The sequence below is a fragment of the Triturus cristatus genome, chromosome 3_2, assembly GCF_964204655.1.
Source record: "Triturus cristatus chromosome 3_2, aTriCri1.1, whole genome shotgun sequence".
Classification (NCBI taxonomy): domain Eukaryota; kingdom Metazoa; phylum Chordata; class Amphibia; order Caudata; family Salamandridae; genus Triturus; species Triturus cristatus.
In genome coordinates, this window is record NC_140584.1 from 643,307,112 (window position 1) to 643,322,818 (window position 15,707).

General features: G+C 42.5%; 1 protein-coding gene across 2 annotated transcripts in view; it reads right to left on the reverse strand.

The window, feature by feature from the left end:
- The window catches only part of LOC146857878 (uncharacterized), a 1,488,219-nt gene that overhangs the window by 106,938 nt on the left and 1,365,574 nt on the right, over positions 1 to 15,707 (reverse strand). The gene's annotated exons all lie outside the window — the stretch shown is intronic.

A 15,707-nucleotide genomic window follows, 5' to 3' on the forward strand; every position in this document is an offset into this window, starting at 1 on the left:
CAGCTTCTTGGCAGGCAGGCGAAAACTGGCCGAGGCAGGCACCGTTAGCTGCACAGGGAGTAGGACAAAGTTCATGGATACAGATGCGAGCTCAAGCTGAAGCTGTCAGAGACAGAGAGCAGGGAAAGGCTTTGAGGACAGAATCGGGCCTACTTGCCTGAACTGTAAAAATGGAGTAACTTAGCCATATAAAGTCGGTGGCTTTTCATATTTAGGAATTGAATATCCAGCCCATTGATGGCGGATCTGACAGAGAACATGTCGACGGTAGACACACATATGTTTGTGTCTTAGAAACTGGAACTGGAGGGAACATACATGTACTTGTAACATGCATATAGAACCGTTGGGGTCCAAGATAGGGGACATAACTGATCAGGAAAATCCACATTTCCACATTCCCTCCTTGTCCCCTACTTGCCCTTCAAGAGATATCAATCTTCATCATTCCATCGATTTGCTCATGGAGCATCATTTCTTCTTCCTTCTTCTTCCGGCATTTTGAACGAGAACTGTGATATGGAATGCATGATGTGGCACACAGACCACAAATCGCTGGTCCACATTGCAGGCATAAACAACAACTGAAGAGCATAAGAAGGCCAATACCTAGGAAGGATAGAACTCTCCATCCCCAGGCTGATATCACACTCCAAAACCACCCGGACCACGTCCAAGTGCCTGGATTCTCGTGTATCTGGCTTACAATCTTATGAAGGCGTGTTATAGCTTTATATACAGATGGCGAATTTTCTGGTATGAATATGCAGCAGCTGGATCCGATGACCCTGCAAGCTCCGCCCCTATCGGCCAGGATGACGTCAAGGACAAGACGATTCTGGAGAACAACAATTCTCATCACTGATTGTTCCTCTGTCAGATTGCCTAGGGCGGCTATAGTCTCGTTTACTACAGCTTCAAGAGTCTTGGTGAGTCTGCGTATCAGCTTACTATTTGATATTGTACCTATATAGGGAAAGATACCTTTATTGAAATCTACATACTTGTCCCATGCCGTCTCAGTATAATCGACAACTGGGAGATCTCTACGCTTTCTTTTGTGTACTAAATGAACATTTCGATAATAATCAGGGGGAGCTAGAAAAACAGGTGGCAAAAGGAATGCTATGTAACAGGTACCATCCCAATCTAGGGGCAGACGCATATATGCCGTCTGACCACATATAAAGTAAGAATGGCGAGAAGCTCTAAATGAAGATTTGCCTTGATCACTATATTCTACTGTAGTAACGCATTGGCTATGGCCCATATGTATGGAACCAACTTTTCGCACACATAATTCACCCTTAACTGGAAATACTGACATAGTGGGCAGAATTAGTTCAACTTCGGATTTGACATTCAAAATCATAAGATTAGGTGTAAAATTACCTAATTTATACACTTCATTTTCTAAATCAGTTCCTGTTCTACTGGGGTGACCCTCCTTATTAGGGTGACAGACTTTGAATAAAACTAGATTCAGATTTCCCCATATCCAATGTTGTTGATAAACTGCTGTGTCTGGGTCTATGGAATTTAATAAACTAAACCATGCTCCACAGGAGCCATTGTGTGTGAACGGATGTGGAAAGAAAGGCAGAACTCCTTTGTTATTCTGATAGGGAGGGAGTCGGCCACACACCCAACAATTGGTGGCATTACTAGTCTGATGGGAATGATGTAACATACTAATGAAGGTGTTATTGCGCAGCGCAAGTCTATAGGACAACTCATGTGGGGGTAGGTCACTAAAAGAATGTTCATCAGTTATATTGAAAGCACGTTTAGAAACAGGATAATACATATGCAACAATATACTTGCAGTAACTATTAAAAAACTCAAGAAAAACAAAATTAATAAAGTCACAATACAGTGGCTACGCAGTAATTTACAATAAGCATGTCGTTTCATTATGATTCTGGACTCTACATCATTCAGACCTAAGGGATACATGTCGGGACAGATTCAACCGCTTCACCTTGGAGAGGACTTAAACAATCAAATCATCCGACAGTTTGGATCTGGACCTGAGTTTCTGTTTATCGAGTTCGGCGCTACTGGCCTCAGCCAAAGGTAGCTTTGAGTCAATGGGGGAAGACACACGGGGAGTACTGTTTGTGTCAGGAGGAAGTCCATGAAATTTCTTGATATGGCTGGAATGCACCCAGCCTTTTCTCCCTTCGATCTTCACAGCTGTTCTGGTCGTCAGCAGGACCAACTTAGGAAGCCTCCACCTTGGCTCCAGTTGGGTTTTCCGATCGAAATTCCTGACGAGAACATAATCGCCGGGAATTACGTCATGAGGTTTCACCTCGGTGTTGTCGGGAAAAGCTGCGACTACCTGTGAACGACAAGATTGTAGTGCAGACATCAAAGAAGCCAGGTAATCTGTCAGCATATTACAGTCAACATCAGTTATTTTACGGGGTATAGGCGTCCCCCACATATTCGGTGGTCTACCAAAGATCACCTCATAAGGGGATAGCCCTGTTCGAGAGTGTGCTACCATCCTCATGTAAAATAGCGCAACTGGTAAGGCTACTATCCAGTCCACACCTTTTTCCTGACATATTTTAGACAATCTGATTTTTAAAAGTTGATTATGTCGTTCCACGAGACCTGCTGCCTCGGGGTGTCGGACACAATGGAATTTCCACTCATATCCTAGCAAGAGTGAAACATGTTTCATTAATTCGGATGAGAAAGGCTGACCGTTATCTGAATATACAACACGTGGTAAACCGTACCGTGGGAAGAATTCTCGAACTAGCTGCTTGGCAGTAGTCGGGGCAGTGTAATCTGATACGGGATACGCCTCTGTCCAACGGGAGAGAGCGCAGACAACTACGAGAACATATTTGAATCCTCGACAACGTTCCATCTGAATATAATCCATCTGGAGGACTTCAAAAGGATGGTCAGGAGGCTGAAATCCACCCTGCTCTACGGGGACACTCTTTCCTGGATTAAACTGACAACATATCATACAGGTACGAACCTTTTGTTTAGCTGCTGCTCGTAAATGTTTGTTAAACCAAATGTGCTGAATGCTGTCTAGCATAGCCTTCTCTCCTAAATGTGCTGGACTGTGAACTGTAGCTATAATGGCTTGAACCATGGAATCAGGGAGAAACCATACAGATTTCTCCTTCGTCATCCATCCTTGATCTGTCTGGATCCCTCCTAGTTCAGTCCACTTCTTTATTTCTTCTGCTGTGGCATGTGTCTGTATGTCAATTACGTCAAGTGCGGGATCCTTAATTGTCATACACTGTGTTGGTGTCTGAACTATTGGCTTTGTCATGTCTAATGTGCGATTCTGAGCAGTCTGTTTAGCTGTTCTGTCAGCTAAATCATTGCCTTGAGAAATGATATCAGTAACCTTCGTGTGTGCTTTACATTTCATAATCGATATAGCAGTGGGTAGATGTATTGCGTCTAACAAGGCATGAATGAGGGGTCCGTGCTGAATGTGGGCACCATGGGAGGTTAAATAACCTCTCTCTCGCCACAGCACGCCGAAGTCGTGTACAACTCCGAATGCATAACGTGAGTCAGTGTATACATTAACTTTCTTATTTGTGGCTTGAATACAGGCTTGTGTTAGAGCAATAAGTTCTGCTGCTTGGGCTGACAAAGTATCTATACAATTTGTCTCAATAACTTCAGTGTCTGTTGTGACTGCATACGCGGCCACTAAATCTCCTGTACTTGTTCTCATGCATGATCCGTCTACATACAACGTCAGGTCTGGATCTAACAATGGAACGTCTGTCAAGTCTTGTCTAGGTTTCGTCTTTATTTCAATGATTTCAACACAATCATGAGCTAGTGGGTCTGTTCCAATTACAGGTAATAGTGTAGCAGGATTCAATGTATTACACCGTCGGATCTCTATGTGTGGTTGAAACAATGTTAGTTCATAACCGGTAAGTCTTGCTATGGTCAAGTGTTGTGTTTGTGTTCGGTTCACAAGGACCTCTACTGCATGTGGTACTTGTACTGTCAATGGGTGTCCTAATACTATGGCATCGCTTTGTCTGATTGCTAAAGCTGTCGCTGCCACTGATTTCAGGCATGCAGGCAAAGCCTGAGCTACGGGATCTAATGTACTGGAAAAATAAGCACATGGCTTGCGTGATCCTGCTTGATCCTGAGTGAGTACTGACAAGGCAGTACCTTCGCGTTCTGTAACAAAGAGTGTAAAATGTTTGCTATAACATGGTGTTGCTAAAACAGGTGCTTGACATAAAGCTTCCTTTAGGCTTTTAAAAGCTTGTGTATGTTCCTGAGTCCAAGGGAGAACAGTCGATGTGGCTGCCTCCTGTGTGGTTAACTGAATGAGTGGTTTTGCTAGAAATGCGTACTGAGGGATCCACTGCCTACAATATGAAGTGAGGCCTATGAAAGCTCGCACCTCCTTTTGTGTCTGGGGTATTGACATGTTAGCAATTAACTGGATGCGATCTGGTGTAAGCTGCCTTCCCTCCTTGGACAGCGAGTGACCAAGATAAATAACTCGCTGGACACAGAATTGCAGCTTAGAGGGAGACACCTTGTGCCCCTTGTCGGCTAGAAAATGTAGAACTGTCAGAGAAGCCTTTTCACATTCAGGTTCGCTTCTCGCGGTGATCAGCAGATCATCAACATATTGAAGCAGTGCAGTATTGACTGGCATGTGGATACTGTCAAGTTCTCGTTTCAGTGCTTGGCTGTAGATGCTGGGGCTTTCTGTGAATCCTTGGGGAGCGCGTGAGAATTTAAAGCTGCGCCCATTTAAACTGAATCCGAACAAGTATTGGCTTTCCGGATCTATTGGGACGCTGAAAAAGGCATTCTTGAGATCGATTACAGTAAAGAATGTTGCTTCGGAATCAATTGCTGTCAACAATGATGATATATCAGGGACCACAGGGAATTGTGGTACAATGCACTTGTTTAGTTCACGCAAATCAATAACCAATCGGTATACTGGTGGGGCAGTAGGGTCAGTTCGTTTAAGAATCGGAATTATCGGTGAATTACATACATTGGAGTCTGTTTCTACAACTACTCCCTGAGCAATCAGCTCATCAATGATTTTCAGCAAAGCCACTACAGCATCATGCGGTAACTTGTATTGTCGCATTCGTGGTAGTACCACTCCTGCTTTCAATGTGACTCGATAGGGTGTAATGTTCATGCAGCCAACATCCGTAGGGCCTTGTGCCCATAGATGTACTGGTAAAGTCTGTAGTCGGGGATCCATGTCTCTAGACACATAGTGACCTTTAAAATCACGTAAAAACAACCTTACTCCTTCCGGAGAACAACATATTATGGCTCCTAGTGCTTTCAGAGTTTTAATTCCTAACAGATTTTCTGGGCATGATTTAGTAAGCAATAAATCTGTAGTTCGTGTCAAAGGTCCTATCGTAAGTGGTAGAGGCTGTGATACTTCATTAACAATAGGTTTTCCTGAAAAACCAAGGGAAACATTTTGAGAGCCTGAGAGGGGTGCCCCTGGAACTTCACTTCGTTTTATGGTTGTTCGACTTGCCCCTGTATCGAGTAAGAATTTCCTATCTTGACCTAATAATTCACTATGTACATAAGGTCCTTCTTGATCTACAGGAATCTCGATAAGGGGTAAGTCAACTTCCCTCTCTAGGCTTGTTCATGCGTAACGCTGATACTCGGGATATTCATACTGTGCAGTCTGATACATTTGTCGTGTTGTGGTTTGTGTGGCAGTAGCAGGCAACGGTGGTGCAGCTGGCACAAACTGTATGGGTTGCTGTGAGGCTGGCATTGCCTGTTGCTGAACTGGCATGGACTGTCCATGCTGCATAGCTCCTTGTTCATTCTGATCTTGTCTAACTAATCGTGGTCTCTCTTTTGCAATACCTGTAGCTATATTACGTTTCAGGACTGGACAATCGTGTACATAATGGCCTAGTTGTTTACAGTAATTGCAGGTTCCTTTTACAGGAACTGCAGAATCACCAGAATGTGTCACACCCTTTTTGTGACCATCTGCTGGTACTGTCTGAGAAACTAGCATTTTCATTTTTGTATCCTTCATACGTCTATGCTCGTGTTCTTGTTCATCCCTAATTCTATTGTGATGATACTGTAACATTTGTAGCATTTGTGACGGAGTGTTACTTTGCCAGGTACTCTCGAATTTCAATATTCTATTCTTCACTGGAGGCAATGCATTTTCCACTAATTTTGTCACAAATAAATGTGGATATGAGTCACTACTTGCTTTTATACCACTATTTATACCAAAACATTTTTCAAATCGAGCATAATAATCGCTTGTGTCTTCATCTTGCTTTTGTTTGCAGGCTGTGATTGCACCCCAATCTTCCTTTTTTGTAGTTAATAAACGTGGCAGTACCTGTACTAGTAAACCTGGTAACAGTTTAACTTTATCCCCGAGCCCTGAACCTGCAGTTCGGCCCCTTTCTTCCTCTGCTAATGCTGTCCAGTCTATCTTTTGGTCTCCCACTTCCCACTCTTTTTCTTTCAGTTTTTCATAAATGCCAGCAGGCAAAAGCACCTTTAATATCGTCATAATATCAGGAAAGGTGTACTCTCCCATTAGTAACATGTCTTTAATTTCTCGGTGGAAACCCGCTGGGTCTTTGTCGTGACTAGGTACTACTTTCTTCATTTCTAATAATTCCATTTTTGATATGGGTGTGTAAACAAATACACGGTGAAACTCATTGTCTTCGCCTTTTATTGGGTGCACTTCGCGTAAAGGATTTTGTCTATCCATAGAGTACGGCGCTCTTTCTCTGCGGGGCAGCGAGAGAGAATCCGGACTTACAAAAAGGACATACTGTTTACGTGACACTAATATCTCTTTAATTAGCTTGTTGCTAGAACCTCTCCATCTGTTCGTGAGTAGTTCCGTTAATATATCAGGTAAAGGACCAGGGTCAGCATGTTGGCTCTTATATAATATAAGGAGTTGCTGAATCATATAGATTCCAGCTAAACGTTGTTCATCTGTACTGAGATTAAAAAATGTGTGTGCTACGGTCTCATCACCGTATTTTTCAGGACTGTCAATCCAGTGAACGGCTGATCTGGCTAATTCTTGCTCATCCATGGAATTGAGGAGGTGGTAACCCCTTCGTTCTCGTAGTATTTTATCTGCGGCTTGAAACGAATGTTCAGGAGACTTCAGATTTATTACAGGCGTCGGATACGTTCTGCTATTATTTGGGCATACAGAGTGTATGGGATCAGAAAAACATCTAGCATTATCACAGGATCTTCCTCTGCCTACATAGGCTATGGTCTCTGACTGTCTTGCGGAATTCCCTGATTCGGACACTTCATCTTGCTCAAACTCGTCTGTTCCCAATCTTTCTTCATGAATACGCTCTATTTCTCTACGGATTTTTCGGCACATGGCTATTATACAATTTTGCTTATCGTGTCTCCCTTCTGATATATTCTGGCTCCATTTTGTAAGAATAAGCATTGCATTCGGGTCTACCCCCGGACGGTCTTGATTTCTGATCACACAGTTTATGAGGAAACGTAACAGTTCCCCCTGTATTTCTACTTTCTGGAATTCCATAGCTCTGTTAATACATCCTGGATCTCGTCCTGTTTGAACAAAATGATATATGTTATCTAGATGCGTAGTCATTCCTGGTAACCTTGCTAAATACTCTGCGGCTCGTCTGATACGTAATGATGCCAGGACCATTTCGTCCTCTTTACCAACCACCGGGTCATATCTACAGTTAACAAGGAGTTCCTTAAGCGTACGTTCATTTACGAATTTAGGTGTACGTGAATGTGCTGACTCTTGAAAGACAAGTTTATTTATTCTAGGTGGTGTAAAGGTATTACTAGCACCTCCCGTGGCCCCATCTGGGGCGTCGGGTGTGAATGGGTTCGTTGAACGTGACACAGCAACTATGGGTGTCGATACCCCTGTAGAATCGACTGCGGAGACAGATGCGGAAACAGATGTGCTTGCCGAAGCTTGTGTCGGGACTTGCTGTTGCACGGGGACAGATACCTGATCCTGACGTTGAACCCCTCCGCCAGACGGTCTATGTGGTGTGGGGTTAGCATACTCGGGAGCTGCGTCGTCTAGATATGAGGAAAGAAAAACATCTTCTGCGGTTCTGGGATGCCCTTTTGGATGTACCTTAATTGGAAATAATGGGGGTGGCAAGTCTTTTGGCATCTCTGGAGCAGCCTTAGGTAGTCCTTCGGCTAGGAGGGGATACATACCATTCATAAGAGCATTTCTTTGTCTATTTACTTGTTCTGATTTCACTCGGATACCTTCCTCAATTAATAGATTTTCTTGAGCTTTATTTGAACTTTCTTTACTCCTCTCTTCTTGTCTACGTGCTTTTTCTGTTCGTCTATGAGATTCTTTACGCCATAACTCAACAGCGTCTTTCTGTGACTGTCTGACCTTTCTTTTCCATAACTCTTCCTCCACTTTCATGATGCACTCTGCATCCCAGGTTCCCGCTGCGGGCCACCTTTGACTTTCCGGCAATCCCTTGGTATAATCTACCCATAGATCAAGAAACAATATGGCATCTAAGCCATGCTTGTGGTACATAAAATGCCCTGGAGTGTCCCTAGGAGGAATAGGAACTGCTTCTTCAAGCACCCCTTTTCTGGTAGTAATCTGTCTTAACTTCGAGAAGAGCGGCATATTGCCAACTGATCTGATACTTACTCTTGAACTCACTTAATACGAAAAAACACAATAATGAACAGTGAACAATGAACAATCATTCATACCACAATATTTGAACACTTTAAACATTAAACATTAAACATTTTAACAACGACCGACAATGATGACAGTCCGCCTAACTAATCACCACGCTGAATTCTTGACAATAACTGAATACTTCGGAATACTTGATATACTGCTAAACAGTACATATACACTGCTAAACAGTGCAGACCGGATTTGTGTACCCAAATCCGTCTTGACCGGCACAACCTATGTGCGCGTCAACACGCCTCCTCGGCGATGGTACTCACCGAGTAGCTCCTTGAAACGGAAGGCCTCAGAGAATGGACAGGACTCGATGACTGCGGACAGCGGACCCTCTGGACATCGGAATTTCGAAAAACCTGGTGGGCCTCTGTATACCTCGGATCTTGCTCTCTCAGCTAGGCTCTGGTCGGGATACTTCGCACTTCTCACCGCCTCGTCTGGGTTGATCGCAGCCTCAGTCGCCCCCGCTTGACCGGAGGGAGCTTACAGGAAATCCTGCTGGTACGCGTTTATGGTCCGTCCAGCTGTGGCAGGAGACCGGGCCTGCAACGCACCGCCGGCGCGTGAGATGAGAAAGTGTCCCTGTTCGGGCGCCATTATGTGGTAAATAAAATCTTCTTTACCGGACTGAATTTCATACTGGATCTTTAATCAAAATAGCTCAGAATAATAAGAGGCAGAATCCGTGGTATAAGAGGTTTCTGAATGGGCTTTATTCCAAAATGGCCGACTCGAGTCGCGGCCTTCAGGTTCCGTCACCACGAGGGTTCAGGAAGTGAAGTACAATACTTTATTGACAGACATGCATTTTTATAATAAGTACATTACAATGAAACGAATGCAAAAAGGCGTAAAAATTGATAAGATAAATTAACATAGTGACACGTAATCGAAACTAGGCGTAATAAGGAGCAAAAAGAAACATGATTGGCTCTGATTATCTTACATAGGTGGATCTATACGATAATACTTAACATAGATGCGTGCGCAGCAGCATGACGTGTGATTGACGTGCAACTAGGGGGTGAAGGGGACTTGACATTTAGCTCTACATGTGGAGACGAGAAGTCTGGGGGGTCAAGTCAACCTAATCCCAAATCATATCTAACATCCTATGTTTAAAGAACTATGTTATCCACAAGGAAGGACTCTCGGACAGAATCTAGTCTATACTGACTGTGTGCGTGCACAAACGTCTAAGTGTCTATATGAGATGCGAGGGGCAGAAAACTTTCCATGGCAGCAGGGCTATGAATCACTTGCAGGAGGACGGAAAGGCTGAGTCCTTTGCTTGTGAGCTAAAGGAAATGTTTACCTAAATCACTAGACAGGAATGCATCGGCTGAAGAGCAAGATAGATAATTCGAAGGTGAAATACAGCTTCTTGGCAGGCAGGCGAAAACTGGCCGAGGCAGGCACCGTTAGCTGCACAGGGAGTAGGACAAAGTTCATGGATACAGATGCGAGCTCAAGCTGAAGCTGTCAGAGACAGAGAGCAGGGAAAGGCTTTGAGGACAGAATCGGGCCTACTTGCCTGAACTGTAAAAATGGAGTAACTTAGCCATATAAAGTCGGTGGCTTTTCATATTTAGGAATTGAATATCCAGCCCATTGATGGCGGATCTGACAGAGAACATGTCGACGGTAGACACACATATGTTTGTGTCTTAGAAACTGGAACTGGAGGGAACATACATGTACTTGTAACATGCATATAGAACCGTTGGGGTCCAAGATAGGGGACATAACTGATCAGGAAAATCCACATTTCCACACTTGTCTGCTACTTGTTCAACCAGACCTCAAGTTATTGCAAATATTAGTCATGAAAGTGGTAGCATAGACAGCAATGATCAACTCCCCCTGCCTCAAGAGGCTCGAGTCAGCAACCCTCAGCCAATGATAAGGGCAAGTATAGAAACGATAGTAGATAACGATAGTAATCTGACCACAGGGGTAGAGCACTCCTTAGCTCTAATTTTACAATCTTTACAAGAGCAGCGTGTGGAGGCACAGGCACACTATGCACAGGCTAGGGCGGATTATCTAAATATTAAGCTATCACTCAATGAGGTTACAAACACAGTAGCTAATGTTGCCAAAGATGTGAAGAAGTTACAAGGCAGAGTTGCTGAGGTGGAGGAGACAGTTACTACTGTAGCACAGGTCGCTCAGTTACACGAACAACAGATCCATGGTTGCTTGGCTAAGGTCGAAGATCTGGAAAATAGACAAAGGCGCAATAATTTAAGGTTGTTTGGGATACCGGAGGGAAAGGAGGGGTCGGATCCTCGAGGCTTCGTGGTCCAACTTCTTCAGAAGGCTTTCCCTGACCTATCAGACTGGGATTGGGATTGTGAAGTGCAGAGAGCTCAACGATTTCCCTTTTCTATGCAAAGAACAAATGCTCGATATCCTCGCCCCATTCTGATCTTTTTTGGAAAATTTTTGCTGAGACAAGCGCTATCTTTTAAAGCGCGACCTAATACTCCGATCGACGTAGACTCTTTGTCAATTTTTTTCAGGTCGGACTTAAGTCAAGTATCTATGGAAAGGAGATGGAAACTGCGCCAATTAATTGACCCACTTAAGGCTGTCGATGCTCAGGTGTTTTTACAAGAACCGGTTACGCTGAAAGTTGTTAAAGATGGACAGTCTTTTTTTTTCTGTCACATACGGAAGCTAAGAAGGCATTGGCAAAGTGGCAAACCTCATACTGCACTGGTGCTAAATAAGGACATTTGAGATCTGGGGTTTACTTCTATTCTCTTTTTCCTCATTCCATATTCCTCAAATTTTAGTTTCAGACTAATGATTTAGGATTTTGAGACTTTTATCTCTGTGTTCCTAGTAACTTCTTGCTTTTCAGGATGCTTTTTTTCTCAAGATGGAAACTATGCTGAATTATTATCTGATCTGCTGCGAATTCACTTTTTCTCTCTGAAAATGGGCTAACAGCATTAACAACGGGAGGGGAAAGAGGGGTAAAGTGGGTCAAGGGGGGTTCATTGATGGCTGGGCCTGAGCTAGTGGAGATGATAGCTGCCATACTAATGGCAGCTGTTCAGGGGGGATGATTCCTTCTGTGGGAAATAGAATGTATGGTCTTAAAGAAGACAGAGTAATGTGTGTGAGTGCTGGGTGGGTGTTAAAAAAAGGGGTGAAAAGTCAAAAAGAGGAATGTTATTAGTGATTGTTTTGATATGGATATGGGAGAGTATTAGCGAACTCTTTCTTTTTTTTTTCTCTCTCAGCGTTTTATATTAAGTAGATATGGCATTAATTAGATGTTTAGCTTGGAATGTTGCTGGCTTGAATGCAAGGTCTAAAAGGCAACTAGTTCGGGAAGAGATTAAGACATACAAGCCTCACGTAATACTATTGACGGAAACACACTTAGCCTATAAAGATCATCGACTTTTGGAATATTTTGGCCTAGAGATAGCTGTATGTACTTCTCAAAGCATATCGATTAGAGGAACGGCTATTTTGGTCTCAAAATCACTGCCTTGTCAGGTTCGTAAGTTTTAGAAGATCAAAGAGGGAGGTGGGCCATTGCGCAAATAGTAGTTAATGGTGCTTCTCATGTTTTTTGTGTTTTATATGGCCCGAACACTGATGATCCTACTATATTTGATAATCTGTGTCTAGAGTTAGCTGCCTAGCAAGGGGAATTGATATTGATGGGTGATTTTAATTGCGTTATGTCTTACAGGGTAGACTCTACTAGCCTACCTCTAGTTTCCAGAATGGTGAAGGTGAGAGCTTCCATCTTGGAACTGGCTAGATTATATTCTTTAAAGGATGCGTGGCGCACCCTATACTCAAATAAACCCGGTTATACGTATTATTCGGCACCACATCGCCAGTATTAAAGAATAGATATGGCCTGGGTTTCAGAAACTTTATTGCCACTTGCAGCTATGGAGATATGTGCCAAAATGACCTCTGATCATAATCCCATACTTTTTTCTTTCTATGCAAAACATTCCACTAAAACTGCTTGAACTTTTACGTTTCCCAAACATTTGGTGACGAGTGAAGAGTTTGGCATTTGTATTGGGAAACAAATCTCTGACTTCTTCATAGATAACACTGGCTCTGCTTCATCTTTGATTGTATGGGATGCGATGAAAGCTTATATTAGGGGAGCTATTCAGCAGTTTATATATAAGCAGAATAGACAAATGAGCGGTCAGATTAAAGATGCTTTTCAAAAGCTTATTAGGACCGAAGTAGAACATGCTGATGCAGTTTACTATCAAAAGGCAGACCAAGATCACTTGTATCGACTTCTTTTGGAACAGAAGGCTATTGTCAATAGCTTTCTAATGGAAAAAGCAGCGGCCTGCTATATGAGACATAAGACATTACAATATGAGTACGGGGACAGAATTGGGAAAGTTCTGGCCTATCAAATTAGGGATAACCAACAAAAAATTAAAATTAAGGCTATAAAAGGGGAAGGTGGGGTTCTTTTTAAGGATCCCATGGAGATAGCTAATCAATTTTCTATCTTTTATCAACAACTATACTCTCTAGATATAGCGCTGGATTTGATTGATCCATCTGATATGATGAATTACTTACATCAGAGCAACCTTCCATTTCTGACGGAGGAAGATGCAACCTCTTTAGAACAAGGGGTTACAGAAGAAGAGGTTTCTGACGCAATAGAAGGGCTTACTTTAGGCAAAGCTGCAGGAGATGATGCTCTTCCAGCGGAGTTCTATAAACGCTTTAAAAATCTCTTAGTTCCTGCACTATGCAATGTCATATCTCAAATTGCTAGCTCGGGTCAAGTACCAGCTTCTTGGAATACTGCTAATATAATCTTTTTTTTAAAAAAAGGCAAAGATCCTGAAGAACGAGCCTCATATCGCCCAATCTCTTTAATTAATACAGATGCAAAGGTGTTTGCCAAGATATTGGCCACCCGGTTAGCCCCAATGATGACAAATTTGGTTTCTCCTCAACAACACGGCTTTATCTCTGGGAGAGACACAACTGCCCATGTTAATACAACAATAGCTGCCTTTGATGCTGCTGAGAAACTAAAAATCGAAATTTGGCATGATTTTATTGGATGCTGAAAAAGCCTTTCACCGGGTGGCCTGGGACTATCTCTGGGCGACACTTTCGGCATGTGGGGTTAAAGAAAAGTTTTTAAAATTAATAACTGCTATGTATAAAGATCCGAAGGCAAAATTGCTTTATTGTAATATTAATACCAATCCTTTCCCTATAAGGCGTGGTACGAGGCAGGGCTGCCCTCTCTCACCTCTTTTATTCGCTCTTTATTTGAGCCATTTATCAGAACACTACTAGCTAATAAAGCAATCTCCCCGCTCAACATCGAGCACCGTCTCCTTAAACTGACGGCATACGCCGACGATATAGCTATGTTTACTATAAAACCCAAGGAGACTATAGAACAAATCACCCTGGAGGCAAAAAAGTTTGGTCAATTCTCCGGCTATAAGCTCAACCGTAGCAAAACCCAAGTTTTGCTTAATTTTCAATTGCATGATCTGATTGAAGGCGTTTGTGAGAAGGCTACTTATCTAGGGGTCCACATTTCTTTATTAAACTAATACACTCGCTGAATTATGTTTTCATACTAAATAAAGTTGAAAAACAATTAAAAGCATGGCATAAGCTACCTCTGAGCATCTTGTGCAAATGCAATCTTATCAAAATGAATATTCTTCCTAAATTTCTTTATTTATTTAGGTCAATTCCATTACGCATCCCGAACGCTTTCTTTAAAAAATTAGATGGAATTTTTAGTAGTTTTATCTGGGGATACCGGAAGGCAAGAAGGGCTATAGCAATAATGAAATTCCCTTATAATCAGGGAGGGTTAGATTTACCTGATCTTAAATCCTATTATCTCTCAGCTTTTGTAGACCGTCTACGGAGTCTTTTACATCCTGAAATGGTGCAGTATTGGCATTGGTTGATTTTAGGGGCCGAAAGCAAATTATTTCTCTATTGTATTCATGATCCTAATTATTTTAAACGTGTTAAGTTTAAGACGATACGTGATTTGGTCTTTATATTGAAAAATATTGAATTCAGACTCTCTCTTCCTGTAATCCATAGTAGATTTCCTATGTGGGGTAATCCAATGTTTCCTGGCATTTATCAAGATAGTATTGCCCTTCAGTGGGCTAAACATGGCGTACAATCACTGTGACAACTGTTTGATTGTAATGGCCTAAAATAATTTAACATTTAATATCCCACAAACCTTTTTTTTTTAAGTATTTGCAAATTAAAGATCATTTGGTTAGGAGTTTAGGAATATGGCTGGTTAAGGATGCCAGTATGTGGGAACTTATTTATGGCCAGAATCTATATGCTACTATTAGTAGGGCATATCAAATCCTCTGTGAGAATAGAGCAGATGGATGCGAAAAACTAGCACTTAAATGGAGTGAGAATTTGGGGGAGGCTATTACAAGTGATAGGTTAAAGCTGGCTTTTGACTATATCTCCCGCTCAGTACACTCCACTAATCTTCAGCTTCAGCAATTTCGGACATTGTGTTGTCTCTATTATACACCGGGAAAAAATTGCTCAATGGTCTGCAACCGGGAATTTAAGTTGCACCCCCCAGCAAGGCTCGCGTCAGAACTGCCCTAAATGTGGTCAACACGCGGTAGATATTACCCATATGTTTGTGCTTTGCCCCTTGTTGAAGGGGTTTTGGGATAAGATCTTGGTGACCATATCAGATAGATTAGCTATGGATATAAGATTGTCAACTGCAGAACGGATGCTAGGTTATAAGAAGGATTGTGTACGACAGAATTCCCCCTTACTGTCTATAATGATTGTTACTGCACGTTTAGTAATAGCTAGAGCGTGGATCTCTACCAAACCTCCTACAGGGATGGAATGGTGGTCAGCTCTCAGAGAAATTGGGGAAAGGGA